At 41.0% G+C, this 23,855-nt stretch overlaps 1 protein-coding gene across 3 annotated transcripts in view; it reads left to right on the forward strand.

Annotated features, from left to right (window-relative positions):
• Positions 1-261: 261 nt before the first annotated feature.
• The window catches only part of lrfn1 (leucine rich repeat and fibronectin type III domain containing 1), a 582,403-nt gene continuing 558,809 nt past the window's right edge, over positions 262-23,855 (forward strand). For all 3 annotated transcript variants that reach the window (XM_039768028.1, XM_039768029.1, XM_039768030.1), the window contains exon 1: positions 262-2,052. The gene's annotated coding sequence lies outside the window, so the exon portion shown is untranslated. The remainder of the gene's footprint in view (positions 2,053-23,855) is intronic.

Below are 23,855 nucleotides of genomic sequence, written 5' to 3' on the forward strand. Positions count from 1 at the left end.
ATACTCAAATAACTTGTTCATTGGTGTCAAATTTCGTTATATTGTCTGAAAATAGCCTGCTTTGTCTGATGGGTGTAGTTTGTTTCATAATATATTAACGATGATGATGAGTATTATTATTAGGAGGAGGAGGAGTAGTAGTAACAGTAGTAGCAGAGCCACAAATGGCGTCCCATCCACGGCTCGTCTCTATCCTGCCCCTCACACTCCCGGAGTGGGCTGCAGCTCCCCCACACTCATATTTGAAAAAGCAGCCTCGGAAAATCATTGAATGGCTGGATTCTTCTGAATCCTCTACTTATCATCGTTACTATTACTGCGTCGTGTTGTTGAATCCCGCTTATAAATAGTGGCACTGAATGTGGGACATGGCCCCTCCGGTCTAATCTGCGGCTGATTATGACCAATAGTGCGGATTTAAAGGCGGTACATCAAAGAAGTGATTAGAGGAGCGCGCCAAAGCGAATTGCTCGGATGTGGGAGCGCATCTGGATGTGTGACGCTAAGCCACTCGAAAAGGAGCAGCGCAGCCCAGGATACACAGCGTAATGGAATCTGCTTTGCTGCTTTCCTGTGGCTGCCGCAGGAGCGATTAAAAAAAAAAAAGAAGAAGAATTCCGCCATCGGGTGCCACGGGCTTAGTTCAGTTATTGAGCCAATTGAATGGAATCGCGTCAGAAACGTGAAGAGTTAATCCATCCGCATCCTCCTGCCGTGGCTTTCTGACTGGGCGCTCCCGCTGCCAGGCTGCTGCACTTTACGAGACGCGGACCTGTTCAGTATGCGATCGTCCGGGAGAAGCAAATCCTAAATCTACGGTGCTGTTTTGGGGTAGATTGGTAAATAATTTAGTAACACAGCTAAATTCTAAGAGTTTCACATTTCCCGTTCTATCTTTTTTTCTTTCCATTTCGGCTAAACTTCTCATTCACCGGTTACTGCAGGGGTCTTTTTTTTCTTCCAGAAATAACCTGCTCCCATCTCTTAGGAATAAGAACCACTGACCGCGCCTGCAGTCCGGCACGCTATTATGATAATCTCAAGCAGCAGTCGCTCGTTAGAGCGGGTTCAACATGCTCTGTCTGTTAGGCTGTGGCGCTAAGAAGACGACAGCTTTTGAGCTTTGCCTTTAAAAAAAAAAAAAAAAAAAAGGCAGCCCTCGATTATATTATTATGGGGACCTGGTGGTGCTTTGCGGCTTGTATCGCAGTCTTCGCTCCTAACGAAAAGGAGAAAACGTATCATGCTGCCGTTTCCTCAGCGCTGTGCTCAGCTCCAGTGGGCTTCTCCGGTGCAACAAGAGTTCTTGCGTGAGGATAAGCGGAGAGGAGAACTCTCCGCGGCGGCACGGCTGATCGGAAACACCTGCCTCGCGTGTTTTCTTCTGATATCCAAGGAATAACGGGATCACGGATCGGAGCGTGTCTGCGGGGAAGTAAAGCACTAAGGATGTTTTTCTTCTGCATGCAGTTTTAAACCGTAACAACCTGGAATTTACCCAGAGGATTGTGAAGAGATGATTGTAGCTGCGTGCTTCATCCGAAGGAGGGAGGTGGCGGAATTAATTCGGTAACCTTTTTTTTTTGTGGACCTCACTGGACATCTCGCTGGGAACTACAGGGCTGGGCTTTTTTATTGATATTATTTTTAACTATCTACAGATCGGAATTACTATTAATATATTTTTTACTTCGGCTGTCCCCTCTTTCACAGGCTAGCCTGCGATTGACCACCGTTGTCTCAGTAATACCAAACGGTTGTCGCTCGATTGTATAAGAATCTGCCGTTTATAATTCGTCTGAGCGGAACACCGACTGCACGGGAGAGCATCTCTGCCGTCCCCTCCATGCTCGCTTATCACTGATGGCAGACTGTGCAAGCCCAACTTAAAGGGATCGTGAATTTTCATACATTTTGTTTTATTCGTGAGCGGGGATGCACCATACTAAACAGCCAAATTCGACGACTCGAAAGGGATTCGGCGCGTGAGGCAGGACAGACCACAGCTTCCAGCCTCGAGGAAGGGGTCGATATTAATGTACCACTTTAAAGGTATGTAACTCCTTATGCTGTCGAAACAAGCCGGGTCCACTTTTTTTTTTCTTTATTTTTTTAATCATGAAGCTGTCTAAGAAACGAATAGGGGTCGAAGAATATGGTGCTCAAGTATCCGCATGAAGGCGGCAGATTGTTTTGTAAAGATAGAGAATACATTTTGAACTGTGTCACATATCCAGATAATGTGGGTGTAGGCAGATTTTTTTTTCTTCATCCTGCAGTCCTATGAAATGAAAGTCTATGCGTGTGCTGTGTGATTATGTTGGGCGGGGGTAATGGTGAAGAATCGGTAGTGTCTATAAAGAGTCAGACGTCTTTCGGCACATAGGTGTGCCCCTCACCTGCTTGACTTCAGTGTGAATAAGAAAACGTGACTTGGAGCTTTATGCGCTAGCCAAAAAATATTACCCGGGGGATGCGTGTGTTATATTTCCAGGTTTGAGGAGTTTCCTCGTTTAATAGTTTTATGATAGCTCTGGTACTACTAATAATAATTATAATAATAATGCAGCGAGAAATCCTTATGTCATTTCTGAATAATTCCTTAAATGAAGGTCGAAGTCTCTCACGGCACGCGCGACACGTGGCTCAAATAAGAGCGTCCAATTAACTTCAGAGCTTCATCAGAAACAACCGTAATAATAAAACTAGGCGATGAAGCTCCATGTCCGCCACACGGGAGCATCATCACATCTCAGACCAAATAACATGTGCTTTGCAGAAATGCGCCAGGTGCTCTTTTTGATCGCTCTTCAGACAGGGGCTGCGCGGCGACTCCACGCCGTTCACGAGCTCAGATTGCGCACCCCCGACGTCCGAGGTGAACTTGACACGTTGTTGAGCTCGAGCTCGAGCCGTGCCGTGCCGTGAAGAGCCTCGCCGAGCCTCGCCTGCTGCTGACAGGCTGGCTTTACGGGTTTCACTGGAGTAAAAAGCAGACGGTAAGCGCAGACGCCCACCCTCCTTTCACTGCGACCCCCCCACGAAAAAGGTTTGAGCGCAGCTGCCCCATATTCACACAACCAATCCACTGTGTGCATCGAATGAAAACTTAAAAAAAAAATTTAAAACCCACAGCTCGATGACCTCCGCCAGCACCCGCAGCCTTTTCCAACACTCTCTCACCTCCGCCATATCCATCCAAACCCACTAATGTATTCAGCCGAGCCGATCATAACTTTGTAAGAAGCGCCGTTGATGTGCATCACCTACGACCACGTCTGGGCTTCTAACGCAGTCAAAATGTGTCAACCCTTAATTAAGTTTACAATCCAGCGGGGCATCAAGGCGCTTGTTATCGACCCCCAATATTTAAATTAAAAAGATCAAGAATGGGTGATACATCGTAAAGCAGCCCCCAAATTAAATCGGAATCCGAAATACACGCCCACTTGACTCAAAGTGTCTTTTTAAGAGAAGTCAGAAACACGCACAGAATGTATTAAGTAAAAGAAGGCGTGGTCAAGGTAATATTAATATACTCCCGTTTTTTGAAATAATCTTGATGAAGACCCACAACCCTTTAGACAGCATAAATTCAGCCATTCACCCCAAGTCAATGCCAAACTGCAAAGAAAGAAACACGAAAACGTTAAACCTCGAAACAAGAAGATAGATAGATAGCTGTGGAAGGTACTATACAAGCAATAGACATGTAGCACACAGTGTCAACTTCTCTGTAAATTCCAGTAACACTGCTGCTGCACGATCGTGGGTTTTCCTCCCATATCCCAACTGAGTGCTGGTTATGTTTAATGGTGATTCTAAATCACCAGTGCCTTGAACATGGGAAAGGCACTATATAAATAAAATGTATTATTATTATTAAATCTGCTGAGCATGAGTGAGTGAGTGGACCCTGAATAGAACTGGCATCCCGTCTTGGGATGTTTCCTGCTCTTTGCCCACTGCTGCAAGGGTAGGTTCAACCAACAAACTGTGAACCTAACATGGATACATATATACATACATACTGTACATACATACAGCCTTCTATTTTTAAAGTTGCTTATTTGGATTAGGGTCACCAGGAAGCTGGAGCCTATCCTAGCAAGGCAGAAACAATCGCAGGGTGAACACACACTCACATCAGGGGCCAGTTTAGCATCGCTACTACACATAACCTGAAGATTAACTGGAGAACCCAAAAGAAACTCACATGGGGAAAACATGCAGGGAGCACCTGGGATTTGAACCCTGGTCGTCTTGTTGCAAAGTAACTCTGTGCCACCTTTATTATATAAAGAGTGTAAAAAATTAAATAGATAATGTGAGTAGCACTATATAACAGATAAAGTGAAAGGTGCTGACAGTAAGAGAAAAACTTTAAAGGTGATATTTAAAAGATATATAGATATGAGAGATCCAGTGTGCACATACAGAGATATGAAAGGTGCTATAAAACATATAGATGTGATACACTATATGGTAGGCAGACATATTGTATGTTTGTGCAGTGGTTAAAGCTTTGGACTTTGCACTTCATACCCTGAGGTGGTGGGATTAAATCTCACTGCAGACACAGGGCGACCCTAAGCAAGTCACTTCAACTGCTTGTGCTGCGATTGGAAAAACAAATGAAATGCAACCAGTTGTATCTCAAACCTGTAAGTCACCTTGGTGTTGTAATACTACTACTACTTTATTATTATTATTATTATTATTTGTTTAAAATATAAAGGACACTATCTAATAAATATATAGATGTGAAAGGTGCAGATAGACAAACATGAAATGCATTATTATCAGAGTTATATGGACATGAACGGTGCTAACAGATGAATATCTAAGACACTATATACTATAATAGATACAGAGATATAAAAGGTGCTGATAGATATTAAAGGCACTATATAATAAATATATAGAGTTGAATTCCCCAATAAATTTTATTAATAAAGTTTTATCTAATCTAATCTAGATATTAAAGGTGCTGATAGATATGAAATGTACTATATAATAGATATATTGATGTGAGCATTGCTAATAGATTAATATGTAAGGCACTATATACTGTAATAGATATAGAGATATGAAAGGTGCTGATAGATATTAAAGGCACTATATAATAAATATATAGAGTTGAATTTCCCCAATAATTTTTTATTAATAAAGTTTTATCTAATCTAGATATTAAAGGTGCTGATAGATATGACATGTACTATATAATAGATATATTGATGTGAACAGTGCTGATAGATGAACGTGAAAGGCACTATATTAAATATAGATATGAAAGGTACTATTAAGATATATATGAAAGGCACTATATAGGAGATATAAAGATATGAAATGTGGTGATAGAGAGATAGACATGAAAGGCACTATATAATAGATATGTAGATAGATGTGAATGGTGCTGATAGATGGATATGTAAAGCACAATATAATTGATGTACAGATGTGTATGGAGATAACAGGTGAATATGAATGACACTATAACATATATAGATGTGGAAGGTGCTGATAAATAGATATAAAAGGCATTATACAATAGACATACATGGATGTGAATGTTGCTAATAGATAGATACGAAAGGCACTATACAGTATAATAAATAGTGAAGTAAGGAAGTTAACACCACTATCCATGGAGCCCGAGGTATAAGCGCAGCCGCAGTGCACTTTATCTCGCTAAACTACCAACATCCCCCACCCCACCCGCAGCTTTCCCACAACTCCCATCTTTTTAACAGCTCTACCTCCGTCTATTGGACGGTCTCGACGAGTGGGTCCCTTCTTGTAGAGATCAGCCACGAGGATGAATTAAACCCTGGTCTGGACACGTTCACCCCAACGCTCCTCCTCACTCGTACCACGCCGGTTTCAAGTTGTCATTTCCCTTCCTGGCAGGTTTCAATCAGCAGGATCCCTTGGCAGCTTTTGTGAGATTCGCATCGATATGATCTTATCAAGATGGCTAGGAAAGATGCGAAGAGAGCGATGCGGGTTTAAAGGATCTGCACGTGTGCCGTAATAAGACAACATATAATGAACCCTCTGCCAGTCCATCCACCGCTCCACTTCCCTACAAACACGACACCCCTGCCGGTTCGGCGGACCCAAAGCCCGTTGCGCAAGTGCGCGCCCAGAAGTCAGCGTCTCATTTCTCTACACCTCTGTCGGGGGGACAGCGGGACGAGGCTTTTCTCTCACTGTGATCCGATCTCGTCCCATCGTATTAGAATTTGTCAGCAACTGTCGCCTGTCGTCTCCTCAGGACATTTACGACCATCGCGTCTTTCACGCCCGTTTCTGCCCCCACCCGCCGGCGCACCTGTCCGTGCGCGTGACTCGCCGCGCTTCTCGTTTGGCTCCGCAGCCTACACATCAAACGCCTTTCTGACACTTTACTAGTCTGAAGGGGTCGCGACAACATTTACATTCGCATTGACTCGCAGTCAGTCACAGCGGTTGCAGGCACACTGGACGAGAAGGGGGGTTTGTTTGCGCGGTCCGTATAGGTGGCGCCGCCGAGCGTTCGTTTGGTCACTTGAGGCCATTGATTATTAGAAATGAAGGAGCCGAAAGGAAAGGAGCCGCCGTAGTGCTCTGCTTGGCTCCGCAGAAGAGAAGTCGCTTCATTGTGCGACAGGATGTCTTGAATCGATCGATCTTTTTATAACGAGGCTTCATCCCCAAATGTCTGCCTTATGATCTAAAAAAAAAGAAAACCCGAGCTAACATTATGTGTTTCAGTTGTCTAGCGTGTTGTATTTCCTCTTTCTTGCTCACACTGACATTTCTATCCATGGGTGTTTTTCATTCCCTGCATTACACGAATTTTCATTTACAGTTGCTGACTCGAGGCATTTTTTTTCCTTATATAAAGTCGGTAGTCAAATCATCTCCGGAAGGTTTCACCTGTGATTTACAGCCAGCGGTGTCTTCTGTACATTCACACTGGTGTCTTACAATCTTATTTAGAATACACACATTTCAACGCATTAACTCGCTTAGAAGAAGAAAAAGACCTCTGTCTAAATGAGTGCATCCTCTGTTTAAGGAGATACGGTATTTATCTCATTTCTGTGTCTGTACACAACCACTCAGCCCCAGGAGGGGAAACTGCAAAAGTGCGTAAGACACTCGAGCTCCCAAACGGCAAAACCTCAAGGCGGTCACGGCTAACAGCCTCACACACATTTTAATGGTTAGGACATTCCCCAATAACAAAGACAACATTCTTCCTCTTATCTCGCTTTCATTTTCCCCAGTCTGAGCCTTTTGATTTTCAATGTCTCTATCTGGTCGCGTGCCTTTGAAGATAAAACAATGAACATCTTGCCTCAGTTGCTTTCTGTATGATTCCAATAACCAGACATTTTGGAAATCACTCTCTGTTTTCTTCAGTCCTTTCTTAATTACCCATTTAGTCCGAGGTCACAGTTCAGTGACATTCCCTCATATATTCATACATATATTTATATACACAGACACAAATACATACTGCATATGCATGTGCATATATATATATAACATATATAATATATAATATAGTAGTGCTGTCAGACTCTTCTTTATGTCTGCAGTTTTTGTCCTGCTCACTGTCTCATACAGCAGGTGCAGATAAAGCGATGCATGACTTGGATTGAGACATTGCAATTCCCTTTTAATGAAAATAACAGAATTAATGGCAGCTCAGTGTCATATCTTCTGCCATGCGAGGACTAAATATGCTCTTCTGTTCTAAAGCTGCCTTTACCTGTGCTTAAATCCATGTTATCTGAACACCATTAAAGCTACATGTTCAGAGACGCCTATTGTGCAGCTGCTTCAGGATTTTTTTCTTTGAGTTATAATGAGCACACTATCCTTATCATAGCTAAGTTAGATTTTCAAAGCTCATTGTGCCAGTTTTAAAACTGTAATTTTGTATATAAGAGACTGCAATGAAACCACACAAAGCTTGAAAACATGGGGGATCTTTTTTTGGAGGAGAGGAGTACACCTGTCAGCACCCTCAGACCTTGAATGGGATTTAAGCAGCATTGAGAATGTGGTGACAGATTTCGAGCTTGGAATGGTGGTGACAGGCTTCGTTCACTATGTGTCATGTCCCACTAATGGGCGCAACAAGATGAATCGGCTTCATATAAAAGGTAAACGCCTTTACACAGAAGACTGCGGCACAACTTGGAAGATTTGACCAGCAAAAGATCTCTTAACATTAGCTAAGACAGAAATGTGGTCTACCATATCTATCAACACTTTTCAAAATTATACATCTATTATATAGTGATTTTCATATCTATCTATCTATCTATCTATCTATCTATCTATCTACACCTGAACACCAGCAAAACCAAGGAGCTGGTGGTGGATTTTAGGAGGCCCATACCCCTCATGGACCCCGTGATTATCACAGGCAACTGTGCAGAGGTTGCAGACCTATAAATACCTGGGAGTGCAGCTGGATGATAAATTGGACTGGACTGCCAATACTGATGATCTGTTCAAGAGAGGACAGAGCTGACTATACCTCCTTAGAAGGTTGGCGTCCTTCAACATCTGCAATAAGATGCTGCAGATGTTTTATCAGATGGTTGTGGTGAGCGCCCTCTTCTACACAGTGGTAGTGGGGAGGCAGCATAAAGAAGAGGGACACCTCACACCTTGACAAACTGGTGAGGAAGACAGGCTCTATTGTAGGCATGGAGCTGGACAGTTTGACATCTGTGGCAGAGCGACGGGCGCTGAGCAGACTGCTGTCAATCATGGAGAATCCACTGCATCCACTGAACAGGATCATCTCCAGACAGAGGAGAAGCTTCAGCGACAGACTACTGTCACCATCCTGCTCCACTGACAGACTATCTATCTATCTATCTATCTATCAGATAGAGAAATGAAAAGTCTCAGAACAGTATCATTTCAATGGTAGGTTTATTTCAACAGTGGCAGATTGCACATCAAAAGGAAAATCGAAAAAATAACTTTAAATAAAAGATAGAAATTGATTTGCATTTCATTGAGGGAAATAAGTTTTTGAACCCTCTAACAAAAAAAGACTTAATACTTAGTGAAAAAACCCTTGTTTGCAAGCACAGAGGTCAAACGTTTCTTGTACATGGCTCCGTCCATTTTCCCGTTAATGCGATTAAGTTGTCCTGTGCCCTTAGCAGAAAAACACCCTCAAAGCAAAATGTTTCCACCCCCATGGTTGACGGTGGGGAGGTGTTTTAGGGGTGATAGGCAGCATTTTTCTTCCTCCAAACACAGCGAGTTGAGTTAATGCCAAAGAGCTCTATTTTGGTCTCATCAAACCACAGCACCTTCTCCCAGTCACTCTCTGAATCATTCAGGTGTTCATTGGCAAACTTCAGACGAGCCTGCACATGTGCCTTCTTGAGCAGGGGGACCTTGCGAGCCCTGCAGGATTTTAATCCATTGCGGTGTAATGTGTTTCCAATGGTTTTCTTGGTGACTGTGGTCCCTGCTAATTTGAGGTCATTAACTAACTCCTCCCGTGTAGTTCTAGGATTCTTTTTCACCTTTCTCAGAACCATTGACACCCCACGAGGTGAGATCTTGCGTGGATCCCCAGAGCGAGGTCGATTGATGGTCATTTTGTGCTCCTTCCATTTTCGAACAATCGCACCAACAGTTGTTACCTTCTCTCCCAACTTCTTGCTAATGGTTTTGTAGCCCATTCCAGCCTTGTGCAGGTCTACAATTTTGTCTCTGACATCCTTGGACAGCTCTTTGGTCTTTCCCATGTTGTAGAGTGTGGAGTCTGCTTGATTGATTGATTCTGTGGACAGGTGTCTTTTATACAGGTGACTAGTTAAGACAGGTGTCCTTAATGAGGGTGACTAATTGAGTAGAAGTGTCTAACCACTCTGTGGGAGCCAGAACTCTTAATGGTTGGTAGGGGTTCACAAACTTATTTCCCTCAATGAAATGCAAATCAATTTCTATCTTTTATTTAAAGTTATTTTTCGATTTTCCTTTTGATGTGCAATCTGCCACTGTTGAAATAAACCTACCATTGAAATGATACTGTTCTGAGACTTTTCATTTCTTTGTCATTGGACAAACTTACAAAATCAGTGAGGGGTCAAATAATTATTTCCTCCACTGTATCTATCTATCTATCTATCTATCTATCTATCTATCTATCTATCTATCTATCTATCTATCTATCATATAGTGCCTTTCATCGATGCTATCTGTGTTAGGCTACAGTCCCCATTTGATCCTGAAAATTACATGACAATAAAATAATAATAATAATAAAACTATATTTATATGGTGCCTTCCTATGTTAAAACTACTGCTACTACTACTACTAATAATAATAATAAAACTATCCATCCATTTATCCATTTTCCAACCCGCTGAATCCAAACACTGGGTCATGGGGGTCTGCTGGAGCCAATCCCAGCCAACACAGGGCAAAAGGCAGGAACCAATCCTGGGCAGGGTGCCAACCCACCACAGTAATAAATCTAATAATATAATATAATATATATATATATATATATATATATATATATATATATATATATATATATATATATATATATATATATATATATAGAGAGAGAGAGAGAGAGAGAGAGAGAGAGAGAGAGAGAGAGAGAGAGAGAGAGAGAGAGAGAGAGAGAGTATAGTGCCTTTCCTATATTAAAGCTCAGTTACCGTTTCAGCTTTTATTAGATGGATATTTATTGAATTTAGATTATAGGGAAGAAGGGGCTGTGCCAGGGTTTTATCACCACTTGCTTTGCCAGTTTGTGCTTATCTTATGTGTGTCTACATTAAGATGAGTTTCATGACAATGTTTATGGGTGCTGCCCTTAGAATCCCAAATCTGCACCCGGTGGTGAACAATATGCCATTTTCTCATTCAACCCTGTTAGTTTTTCTTCTGTGTCTTCCGGTTTTCTTCTCATATCGTATAGACATGCATGTCGGTTTTATCAGCTGTTCTCCATGCAGGTCTATGAATGGGACTGGCAACCCCTCCTGTATATGTATGTGTGTTTCTGTGTTTGAGGGTCTCTCTTGCACCTGATGCTTCCAAGATGAGCTTCAGCCTCCTGTGATTCTGGACACGGGTTGGAGAGCCTCAGGTTATGTCATTTATCAGCAAGTAAGCAGACAGCACAGGGTCCGTCTCCACAGCCCCTGAAGGGCTCACCCTACCTGTTGGCACAGATTGGAAAGCCAGTCTGGAAAAGGGACCACTGTGCAAAGGCTGGTCTAAAAAGTCTATTTATTGAGCAGCAGTGACGATCTGTGTGACCATAAGTGAGACACCTCATCTGCTGTTGTTGCTGTCTTACAAACATGAGCAACAAGCAATACCCACTAAACAGCTAGGATTAGTATTTCCTTTGGTAAGGCACTATATACTGTAAAATCAGACAGAAATTCATTGATCCTGACTGAGTCGCCTCATGTGTCAGTTCTTATAATTTAGAAACTGTTGTACTGCACATATGAAGCACTTTGGGAGAGGTTTCACCCTCAAAAGGCGCTATATACAGTAAACTGACATGAGTGAGACAGTCCCTTCACCACCCAGGTTTCTGATTAGATGTACAGCATGGAGTCATGCTTTATTTGATGTATTATTTAATGTAAGTGTAAGGGCCAGGATATACTTGATGCTCAGAACACATCATGGCTGTGCCCTCCCAGTGAGTTAACATAGCGTGTGCATTTGCAATACCAGTAAAATCTGGGTGGCACGTATGTTCAAATTTTGGTACGTAATATTGGAATCTCCATAGTGACAAACATGCCCATCAGAAGAGCTGGCATCAAATCACCAGCTCTTTGAAAGTGGCTGTTGAAACATGTAAGACAAAATAGAAGCAAATGCAGGACAGATACATCTATACAAAATGGAAAATGCCCGAGAAAAGAAGTGAGGATTCAGCCATGGGCGGCACGGTGGAGCAGTGTTAGCACTGCTGCCTCGCAGTTAGGAGACCCGGGTTCGTTTCCCGGGTCCTCCCTGCGTGGAGTTTGCATGTCCTCCCCGTGTCTGCGTGGGTTTCCTCCGGGCGCTCCGGTTTCCTCCCACAGTCTAAAGACATGCAGGTTAGGTGGATTGGCGATTCTAAATTGGCCCTGGTGTGTGCTTGGTGTGTGGGTGTGTTTGTGTGTGTCCTGCGGTGGGTTGGCACCCTGCCCAGGATTGGTTCCTGCCTTGTGCCCTGTGTTGGCTGGGATTGGCTCCAGCAGACCCCCGTGACCCTGTATTCGGATTCAGCGGGTTAGAAAATGGATGGATGGATGGATTCAGCCATTGAAAGATAACGCAGTGTGATGACAAGCCACATTGCACCTCCAACAGGATCGATGTGCACGCTTCGATGTTTGATGAATGGTTTGATGCAGTAAAGCAAATTGTCAAACTTAAAGGCTGACATGCAAAAGTATTTCATGGTGCTTTTCTTCATCCATTTCTTGCACAAGCAATGTAAACATTGCATATTCTCCTTCACAATGGCGCAATACATTTAAAGGGCTTACATGCTGTACCATCTTTTGTGTTGCTGTTTGCCATCTTTCTTTGCACCTTCGCAACAGCATCTCACACTGCCACCTGCTGGAATCCTCCAGATTTACATGAAGTACACACTCAAGTGTAGTCAGTGCGCTGCTTGCGTAGCAGCAATATCTGCAAGAGTACACGTCATGTCGCGTCAAGTATGTTTAAAAAGTTTAAAAGCAACAGCAAAAAGAAAAGTGCCAACACATAGAAACAAGCAATGCATTATGGTGTAGTTTTCATTTTTAAATTTCGGAGTCATCTCTGGGTCTGCATGTACTTGTCCTCCAGACTTATTTATCAGACAGGAATGTATTTACATCATGTATTTACTTATATTGAAAGTTAAAGCCTTGTAATGATGTTATAGTATTTATTCTATCTGCTATAAAAAGCTTTGTGCAAATGCTATCAATGGAGCACATATTCCCTCTGGGGACTTGTCCATTTCAAGGTGGATATGGAGTGCACACGTGTCTGTGTATCTCTGTCTCTGTCATTCCAACAGATGGCACATCACAAACATTTGTCTGAATAAATTGCTTGGATATGTCATTCCAGCAGATGTCACATCACAAACACGTGTAATAGGAGCATTCCTTGCGTTTGTCACTCCAAGAGAGAGTGTATCACAAATATTTGTAGTAGTAAAATGCATTGGATTTTTCATTTCAAAAGATGGAGCACCACAAACATTTGTAATAGTAAAATTAATTGCATTTTTCTTTTCAAAGGATAGTCATTCACAAACATTTATAGTAATAAATGCATTGCATTTGTCATTCCAACAGATGGTGCATCACAAATGTTTGTATTAGCAACATTAATTGTATTTTTCATGTTAACAGATGGCACATCAAAAACATTTGTAGTAATGAAATGCTTTGCATTTGTCATTCCAGCACACGCCTCATCAACAACATTTGTAGTAGCAAAATGCATTGCATTTGTCATTCCAACAGATGGCGCATCACAAACATTTATAGTAATAAAATGCATTGCATTTATCATTGTGACAGATGGCGCTTTGCAAGCATTAACACTACTTTAACAAATGGCAAATGCTTTGCATTTGTCATTCTGACAGATGGGACATTTCAAACCTTTGTAGTAATACATTATATTACAACTATTTGTAACACGCTATCTGTTGGAATGTCAAATGCAATGCATATGTCTCTGTTATATGCCATTTGGAATGGGATTCATTTAAGCAGTGCTAATGTTTGTGGTGTGCCATCTGTTGGAATGACAAATACACTGCATTGCATATCATTACTGCATGTATCACAAAATACATTCCAATGGTGCACTGCAAATGTTAATGCTAAGGCCTACGTTGATTACACAGATTCCAACCCATACACATCCCTGTGGTGTCTTGTGCTCTCTGTATATCCATCCATCCATTTTCCAACCTGCTGAATCCAAACACAGGGTCATGGGGGTCTGCTGGAGCCAATCCCAGCAAAAAAAACACAGGGCACAAGGCAGGAACCAATCTCGGGCAGGGTGCCAACCCACCGCAGGACACACACAAACACACCCACACACCAAGCACACTCTAGGGCCAATTTAGAATCGCCAATCCACCTAACCTGCATGTCTTTGGACTGTGGGAGGAAACCCACTCAGACACGGGGAGAACATGCAAACTCCACACAGGGAGGACCCGGGAAGTGAACCCGGGTCTCCTAACTGCGAGGCAGCAGCGCTACCACTGTGCCACCATGCTGCCCCTCTCTGTATATATAAACAAATAAAAAGAGCATTGGTTAATTGCTGGTCCTCTTGTAATTATTACCCGAAAATATGAAAAAAGCTTTAAATAGCATTCACTTAGGAAGGCACTATATGGATCCACAGAATCAAGTCAAGTTTATTGTCCTGTATACACACTACACTGCTACAGAGCACATCAGAGGTGCTTATCTGCTGCTAAAGCACATCAGAAATTTGATAAACGAGTGGTCTCCCCAGTCTGAGGTGGTGTGCAGTCTGGACCTCTCGGTATTTGGTTGCATTCATCCTTCCGTCAATTCTGACCAGTCTTACTGTCCCTGCTGCTCAGGAGCTCCTCCATAACATGATGATGCCAACACCATGCTTCATCATAGGGATGATAAAAGGAAGGTGGTCTTTACTAGACAGAGTGTTTTGCCCAAAGGTTCAATTTGGGGCTGTAATATGCCTTTTTACCCAAGAGTGGCTTGCACTGCCTCTCTTGCAGTAATTGTCTCACTGAATTTGGCTGCGTTCATCTTCCCTCAGTTGTGACCAGTCTCCCTGTGTCTACTGCTGGGAAGTACCCCATAGAATTATCCAGAAACCATCATGCTTCACCACATTGAGAACTTTGTAGAAGCCTCCTTGGCAGCAATTCCCATTTTGAGTCTTCTTGGTAAGTCTCTATAAGCATTGCACACCTTCATTTGTGCAGTTTATCATAATCATCTGATCAGATCCTCTCAAGTGTCATTAGATTGGATAGAAAGCATCTGTAAAACTAACATCTTCAGGTCTCTCTGCAGAGTCTCGGCTTTGGCTGGGCCACAATAAGACAGAGACTTGTCTCAAAGCCAGTTCAGCACTGTGTGCTTCAGGTCATTATCCTGATGATAGGTGAGCCATCACCCCAGTCTGAGATTGCGTCCGCTCTAGAGCAGCTTTTTATTCAAGAAACTTTCTGTATTTGTCCATGCTCATCTTCCCTCAGTTGTGACCAGTCTCCCTGTGACTTCTGCTGGAAAGCACCCCATAGCATGATGCTGAAACCATCATGCTTCACTGTATGGATAGAATTAGGCAGATGATGAGAAACTGCATGGTCTTCACCAGAAGTAGTGCTTAACAAAGTCAATTTGTGCTTCATCAGGCCAGAAGATCTTTTCCTTGTGCTCTCAGAATCTTTAAATGCCATCTGACAAACTCCAAGTGGACTGTCAAATGCCTTTTAACGAAGAGTGGTTTCTATTTAGCCACTCTACCATAAGCACCTTATTAAGGAAGCACTGCTGAGATGATTGTCCTTCTGAATGGCCTCCCCTTCTCAACTGAGGACTTCTGAAGCTCGGTTAGAGGGGTCACTTGGGTTTTTATTCTCCTCCCTCACCATGGCCTTTCTTGCCCAGATGATCAGTTTGCCCAGAAAGGCATCTCTAGGAAGAGGCATGGTGGCTCTAAAGTTCTTCCATTTCACTCCCGGAATCAGTCAAAGCTTAGGAAAAGGTTTTATCTCCATGCCTTAATCTATCATTCAGCATAATTTGATCATGGAGGTCTGCAGCGAGTACCTTGGACTTCATGGCTTGGGTTTAGTCTTGATATGCAGTGTGAATTGTGGGACCGTATGGTATATACAACAGGTGTGTGTGCCTTTTTAAAGGGTGTCCACATTATTCAGGTGGACACCAATCAAGCTCTGGACACGTCTTCATGAGAAGTCAATGTAAGCAAGGAGGCACCTGAGCACAATTTGGAGTGCCAGAGCTGAAGGGTCTAAATAATACAATGAATGAGAGATTTCAGTTTATGATCTTTAACACATTCATAAAGTTTTCTGAAAATTATGTTTTCACTTTGTCACGATGGGTTATTGAGTGTGGATTGATAGGCAAAACTGGTAAATGTATAGTAAGAGATGTCCAGGATGTCCATCTGCTTAGTTAGGGCCCAGAACACTAGAAGGCAACTCCCCTGGATTGCAGGGCACCATGGGACTTGGAGTTCTATATGTCAGTCCTATTGGGTGCCACCAGGGGGTGCTGTGAAAATGGTGAAGCCATATGAGATGGGAAGTGCTTGCCGATCCCATGGGTGGAGGAGCAGAATCATTTCTCAACGCCAACCACTTGTCTTGTGTCTCGGTGCCCTGAGTTGAGCCCTTTGACTGCCTCCCAAGCACACGTGTCAACTTGCACCCCAGAATTCCTGGACATCTTAATCCTACTATGTCTTTTGTATTGTCCTTATATGCTGCATCATATTTTATCATCTTATATTAATCTCTCGTGTTTTGTGTTGTCCTTGTATGTTGCACCAGCACTGTGAAGACCAATCCCAAGTACACGTTAGTCTATCTGGCTAAAGAAGTGAATTCTGATTCTGATTCTATTTATCTCGTCACCACTGTCAGCATTTCTATTTAATATTTAGTGTTCGGTTTAGTCATCTCAAAGGTTCTGATAGATAGATACAGTAGATAGATAAAAGTAGAAAGGTAGTATATAACACAAGTAGATAAATAGAAGTGAAAGGTGCTATATAACACAGATAGATAGACAGATAGATGTAAAAGGCACTCTATAATAGATAGATAGAAGTGAAAAGCACTATATAACACAGATATATAGATAAAAGTGAAAGGTACTATATAATACAAATAGATAAATACAAACTGGATTCCAAAAAAGTTGGGACAATATACAAATCGTGAATAAAAACTGAATGCAATGATGTGGAGGTGCCAACTTCTAATATTTTATTCAGAATAGAACATAAATCACGGAACAAAAGTTTAAACTGAGAAAATGTATCATTTTAAGGGAAAAATATGTTGATTCAGAATTTCATGGTGTCAACAAATCCCAAAAAAGTTGGGACAAGGCCATTTTCACCACTGTGTGGCATCTCCCCTTCTTCTTACAACACTCAACAGACGTCTGGGGACCGAGGAGACCAGTTTCTCAAGTTTAGTAATAGGAATGCTCTCCCATTCTTGTCTAATACAGGCCTCTAACTGTTCAATCGTCTTGGGCCTTCTTTGTCGCACCTTCCTCTTTATGATGCGCCAAATGTTCTCTATAGGTGAAAGATCTGGACTGCAGACTGGCCATTTCAGTACCCGGATCCTTCTCCTACGCAGCCATGATGTTGTGATTGATGCAGAATGTGGTCTGGCATTATCTTGTTGAAAAATGCAGGGTCTTCCCTGAAAGAGATGACGTCTGGATGGGAGCATATGTTGTTCTAGAACCTGAATATATTTTTCTGCATTGATGGTGCCTTTCCAGACATGCAAGCTGCCCATGCCACATGCACTCATGCAACCCCATACCATCAGAGATGCAGGCTTCTGAACTGAGCGTTGATAACAACTTGGGTTGTCCTTGTCCTCTTTGGTCCGGATGACATGGCGTCCCAGATATCCAAAAAGAACTTTGAATCGTGACTCTGACCACAGAACAGTCTTCCATTTTGCCACACTCCATTTTAAATGATCCCTGGCCCAGTGACAACGTCTGAGCTTGTAGATCTTGCTTAGAAATGGCTTCTTCTTTGCACTGTAGAGTTTCAGCTGGCAACGGTGGATGGCACGGGGGATTGTGTTCACTGACAATGGTTTCTGGAAGTATTCCTGAGCCCATTCTGTGATTTCCTTTACAGTAGCATTCCTGTTTGTGGTGCAGTGTCATTTAAGGGCCGGAGATCACGGGCATCCAGTATGGTTTTACGGCCTTGACCCTTACGCACAGAGATTGTTCCAGATTCTCTGAATCTTCGGATGATGTTATGCACAGTTGATGATGATAGATGCAAAGTCTTTGCAATTTTTCGCTGGGTAACACCTTTCTGATATTGCTCCACTATCTTTCTACGCAACATTGTGGGAATTGGTGATCCTCTACCCATCTTGGCTTCTGAGAGACACTGCCACTCTGAGAAGCTCTTTTTATACCCAATCATGTTACCAATTGACCTAATTAGTGTTTATTGGTCTTCCAGCTCTTCGTTATGCTCAAATTTACTTTTTCCAGCCTCTTATTGCTACTTGTCCCAACTTTTTTGGGATTTGTTGACACCGTGAAATTTTGAATCAACATATTTTTCCTTTAAAATGATACATTTACTCGGATTAAACATTCTATTACAAATAAAATATTGGCATTTGCCATCTCCACATCATTGCATTCAGTTTTTATTCACAATTTGTTTAGTGTCCCAACTTTTTTGGAATCCGGTTTGTAGAATTGAAAGGCACTATATAACACAGATAGATGTAAAAAGCACTATATAATAAATAAATAGAAGTGAAAGGCACTATATAACACAAATAGATGTGAAAGGCACTATGTAATAGATGGACAGAAGTGAAAGGGCACTATATAACACAGATAGATAGACAGACATAAACTGAAGTGAAAGACACTATATAACACAGAGAGATAGACAGATATGAAAGGCACTATATAATAGGCAGATAGAAATGAAAGGCTCCATGTAACTCATATAAAGATGTGAAAGGCACTTAATATTAGATAGATACTAATGAAAGGTGCATTTTAATACTAATGTAAATATGAAAGGTGATAAATAATACATATTTAAATGTAAAGGGTTCTGATAGATAGATAGATATATAGATAGATAGATAAATATGAAAGGCACTATATAATAAATATGAAGATATTAGCTTCCCCATGGTATTAATAAAGTTTATCTTATCTAATCTAATGTAATCTATATTTTAAAGTTGCTAATAGCTGAACATGAAAGGCACTATATAATATACAGATGTGAAATTGATTTACAAAGGAGGTAAACATAATTAAGTAACATTAGGGTAGGGTTTGTTTGTTCAGCGAGTGTAATTGGACACGTAACAGAAGTGAAGCGATGTAATGACCAATTATTTACAATCATAGTGTAGCTGCGTTTACCCAGAATTACTAAAGTTCAGCAGCTCTAATTTGCAAAATGGGACTCGGTGATAGCTTGACGCATTGAAATGATTCAACAGACAAAATATTTTTGTTTTTAAAAGCTTTAGTAAAAATTCAAAATTAAACATTTCACAAATAAGGGGAAAAAATGGATATGGCAAAGAAAAGAAAAGTTCTTGTTTCAGAAAAGTTCTGTTTAAAGCTTACTTATATATTGTTTTATTCTTTAAGTTACTTATACAGTTGAAGGATTTCTAAAGGGTCAGAAAACTGTAAGCTTATCCCATTTGCAATCTGCAAAATGAGTCTTTCAGTCCCTGCTATCCATGGGACTAATTCCAAACACAAATGGACTTGATTAACCCTCTGTATTACTGATTAGAGCCGGAAAGGACTATTTTATATTAACTTATGGGTGGGAAAAGATTATACCCTATTCTAATAGCTATAAGAAGATTGTATTTTATTCTACTTAAGCAAACACTAATATGAGTTTAACTTAAAGCATTAACTTTTTAAGATTGGCTCTTATATTTCCAGCCCCTAATTGTTTATTCAGGAGCAGATATAATTATTATATTTTACGCCAACTCCTTGTCTTGTGTCTCAGTGCCCTGAGTTGAGCCCTTTGAGTGCCTCCCAAGCGCTTTTCAGATTTCTTGGACATTTTAATCCTACTATGTCCTTTCGATTGCACTTGTATGCTGCATCATATTTTATCATTTCATATTTTATCTTCTTATTTTTATCTCTCATGTTATGTGTTGTCCTTGTATGTTATCAGTTCTCAACGCCAACCCCTTGTCTTGTGCCCTGAGTTGAGCCCTTTGACTGCCTCCCAAGCACACATGTCAACTTGCACCCCAGAATTCCTGGACATCTTAATCCTACTATGTCTTTTGTATTGTCCTTATATGCTGCATCATATTTTATCATTTCATATTTTATCTTCTTATTTTTATCTCTCATGTTATGTGTTGTCCTTGTATGTTGCACCAGCACTGTGAAGACAAATCTCAAGTACATGCGAGTCTACCTGGCTAGTAAAGTGAATTCTGATTCAGATTCTATTTACCTCGCCACCACTGTCAGCATTTCTAGTCAGTACTTAGTGTTTGGTTTAGTCATTGCTGTAAAATACCTCACTTGTACTTTACTGATGAACAAACTCACATTTCGTCATACCAGGTTTTAAATTCAGCCGTAATAACTTGGACCTTCACATTAAAAAAAAAAAAACAGATTTCAGGACACCGTCACCTGCTCACCTATCACTTGCTATAAATGGCTTAGCCATTTATGGGATGACAGAGTCATTTAAATTTCTAGGCACTAAGCCGTCACTGAACTTTAAGTGGGACAATAACATCACATGCATTATTAAGGTAGCCCACCAGCTGAAGAAATTCAATCTCCTTCATTTCTACACAGCCATCGTTGGTTTCATCCTGGCCTCATCTGTAACTGCCTGTTTTGGTGTGCAGCGCATCAGCAGAACCCGTGAGGAGATCACAGGCTGTAACTTACCTCACAGTCAAGTCCTGTATGAGTCCATGGTAAGGGAGTGGGCTGCAGAGATCATCGCTGATGCGATCCACCCAGAGCATCACCTACTCCAAAGACTTCACTCCAGCAAACGTCTTGGTGAAGCGAGCACTAAAACAATGCACCACCAAACAGTGACGTTACTCTGACTTACCAGGGTGGAGCTTCTTCTCCGTATCTGTGTATACCTTGTAAGAAAGCACACAATAAATCAAAAAAGATTTGGGGAACCACCCTGTCTAGCGTGAGAAATGAGAGTAGTCTCAAAGGACCGATCTTGGTCGAGTTCCAAAACTGGTACTTAGGGGAAGTGAACACAGTAGGCTTTTATAATGGAGGAAGTGGAAGGGCGTCTCGACAGGAAGGAAGTGGTGTGAGGTCATCTGTCATCAGTGGGACTGGAAGTGCAGTCAAGGACAGTCGGAAGTCATTGATTGATGCGATTTTATTAAATTCAAACACGTCCAATTCCCTCTAATTTATTGAAATACTGTGGCTGAATTTGGCTCTGGTCATGGCTGAGCAGAGGGCTGGAGCGACCAAACGCCAAAGATTCCCTGAACAATTTAAAAAATGTCTTTGTGGCAGTCATAGTCCATGGGGAACCTCATCATAGATTAAAAAAGGTAACAGACATGGTAGTGAAAACTGGACGTTAATATGTCGCCCCCCTTGTGTATGGGAAGCTCTGCCAGAAGACCTTGCTGTTTACCGCCGCTTTTCACTCTTCCCAGCTTCCAAGAATTTACACTTTCATTCCCTTGGGGTTAGAAGTGAAAGCAGAAGGTGACAAGTTGAAATCCCAGAAGTGGCTCACTGTGTGACAAGTCACATTGGCTGCCAGCATTCTCTCAAATTAGTAACATTTTTTTAAAATCGTACTGAACTGGCACAATGACAGATGTGCTTCAAAATGGTGGGCTTCACGAAAAGACAAACGGATTTCTTCATGACAGTCCGGGCTTGTTTTTTTATGGCGCGTTTTGTTTAGTTAGGCCTTTGTGGTTCATCTGATAAGAAATATTTTTCAAGCATTCCCAGAAATTCTTTTAAGGACACTAATGGTCAAAACTATTTGGTAGATGATGCAGTAGAATATTTTGGACCAACAACAACAAATACAATTTATTTCTTCTCATTCATTCATTTAATTCATTTTCCACTGCTTATCCGAAGCAGGGTCATGGGGGCAACAGTCTTAGCAGTGAGCCCCGTACGTCCCTTTCCCTAACCACACCTGCCAACTCATACTGTGGCATCTCAGGGCATTGCCAGGCCCAGCAAGCTGTGGGTTTGATTTATTTTACTAAAGTCTAAAAACACACAAAGAATATCTCAATGGGCTTTAACAAGGGCAATTTAATTGATAGACCCCCAGCCTTGACTTTATAACAAAGACAAAAACTCCCAAAAGTTCTTTCAGGAAAAATGGAAGAGAACCTGGGAAAGGGCAATTCAAACAGAGACCCCCTGTGCAAGTAGGCTGGAGGTGCAATGGGTGACAATAAAAGACAGACAACAGAATGCAAATAGTCCTCTTATATTATGAGTCCATTGTGAAGAAAAGCTTATCAGCTTAGATAGACAGATAAATATGAAAGGTGCTATAAAATAGAGAGATAGATGAATAGATTTGAAAGGCAAAATATAATAGAGAGATAGATAGATATGAAAGGCACTATATAATAGAGAGATAGATACATAGACAGATAGATATGAAAGCCACTATATAATAGAGAAATAGATGGATATTTATGAAAGGCACTATATAATAGAGAGATAGATAGATATTTATGAAAGGCACTATATAATTGAGAGATACTATAGATAGACTAATATATATGAAAGGCACTATATAATAGAGAGATAGATGGATAGATATGAAAGGCAAAATATTATAGAGAGATAGATAGATATGAAAGGCACTATATAATAGAGAGATAGGTGGATAGATATGAAAGGCAAAATATTATAGAGAGATAGATAGATATGAAAGGCACTATATAATAGAGTGATACTGTAGATAGATTAATATATATGAAAGGGACTATATAATAGAGACATAGATATGAAAGGCACTATATAACTGAGAGATACTGTAGATAGAGTAATATATATATATATATATATATATATATATATATATATATATATATATATAGATATATGAAAGGAACTATATAATAGATAGATATTAATGAAAAGTGCATTATAATTGATATGTAAATGTGCTATATTATAGATATATAAATGTGAGCGGTCATACTTAATAGATATTGAAATGTAAAGGGTTTAGATAGATAGATACATAGATAGATATTAAAGGCACTATATAATAGTAAGATGTAGGATTCAAACCATGTGAGAGCAGTCCCAGTGATGCCATGTTTAGAGAGGGTGGCAAGAAGGATGTTGTGGTTGACTGTGTCAAAGGCAGAAGAGAGGTCTAGCAGGATCAGGACCGATGACATGTCGGTAGCTCTAGCAAGTCGTAGCTGGTCAACCACAGTCGGTAGACGCATCTCAGTCAAGTCTGGGAATTTCAGATTTTGCATGATGCATATGACACTGTAAAACTAAACTGCCATGATATGCCTGGTGAATTTAGTTGTGTGACAAAAGGCAAAATGGTTGTGATCACATGGAAGGACAAGAAAAAAATTAGAGCCCTGTTCAGAATGCAGCAACTGTCAATGTTCATGTTGGGTGATTTGTGGACTTCATCATCATTCAGATCAGGCCTTGACATTCTCCTCTCTCATGCAGAAGCAATAGAAAAAATATTATAAGAAAAGTACATAAAGAAACACACTCTTACTGTTCCGATGGTGACAGTCACAAAATATTTCAAAGGACCTAAACTAAATCTGCATCAGCATAGCAGTCGACACTTAATAGACCTTTCTTACTGTATTTACGTTGACATTTTGGTGTTTACATGTTACTGTTACACATAAGAACATTTTATCTTGTTGAAAAAACATTTTTTGCTCAATTTTTCCATTGGTTAACAAGCTGCTAAGGACGTTAAGTCCAATGTTCTCACTCTGGATTTTTGGGGTTGTAGTATAATGTGTTTGCTT

Source organism: Polypterus senegalus, chromosome 11 (genome assembly GCF_016835505.1).
Source record: "Polypterus senegalus isolate Bchr_013 chromosome 11, ASM1683550v1, whole genome shotgun sequence".
Taxonomy (NCBI): Eukaryota; Metazoa; Chordata; class Cladistia; order Polypteriformes; family Polypteridae; genus Polypterus; species Polypterus senegalus.